Source organism: Panicum hallii, chromosome 2 (genome assembly GCF_002211085.1).
Source record: "Panicum hallii strain FIL2 chromosome 2, PHallii_v3.1, whole genome shotgun sequence".
In the NCBI taxonomy this organism is placed as follows: domain Eukaryota; kingdom Viridiplantae; phylum Streptophyta; class Magnoliopsida; order Poales; family Poaceae; genus Panicum; species Panicum hallii.
In genome coordinates, this window is record NC_038043.1 from 26,221,518 (window position 1) to 26,222,479 (window position 962).

Here is a 962-nt window from a genome sequence, read left to right on the forward strand (position 1 = left end):
CTTGCAAGGGATCCTAACTCACACGCTCGGAAACTTTCCGGGCAACCATTCCCCTCATATTCCGGGTCGTAGAACAGGGCCACCACAAGCGACTGCATGACCATATGCACATTCACTGTGCAGGACGTACATCTATAGTGCGACTGTACGACCGTACTCCCGTCTGCTATGCAGAATGTACTCCCACACATCGGTGCGTGTGTGTGACAAAAACCAAAATTCAAGTGGTGGGGTAAGTCCACTTGCCGGGCCAATCAGGTGCTAGGCTTACCGCATACCATATTTACGGTATGTAGCTAGTATTTTCAAACACTTGACCACCACTACCACACACTGCGACCTTATCAAACTTAAACCAACACACACGGGGTACTCTCTCAAGTCATGACATCATACATAACCCCGTCCGTTATCCTTATAGTGATTGCAGAATGGTAACAATCAACTCCTATATCGCGCGAGTGATAGGAAATCACTCGACTTCTACCATTCCTATTAGCAGAGCATCTATTTGGTAAAGACTCGAAAAAAATATTACATAGGTTCCTAAGTTTTATGCATCTAGGGTTTCATTACAACTCCTAAATCTTAATGCATCTAGGGTTTGAAAAATTGGGTTATGCACTGGGGCTTGCCTTTTTGGGTGGGGCTGGGGTCAGGAATGTCAATAACTTTCGAACTTTAGTTCAGGGCTTCAGTAAGATCTTCGGCGACATTCACTTGGTCTTCAGATATACCCTACTCGGGTTCCTGGACGAACTCGTAAGTTCCGTCTTCAAGCATCGTCGATTCTACATGATATGCAATGATTTGAATTAAGTGATTTATTAAGTTAATAATTTTCTATCATGATAAAGTTGCAATCCAAAAATTTACATTCAATACATCACAAAACAATGGATTTGAATTCAAGAGTTTAAATTTACTTATTATAACTTAAACCAATTAACTTTATTAGCATC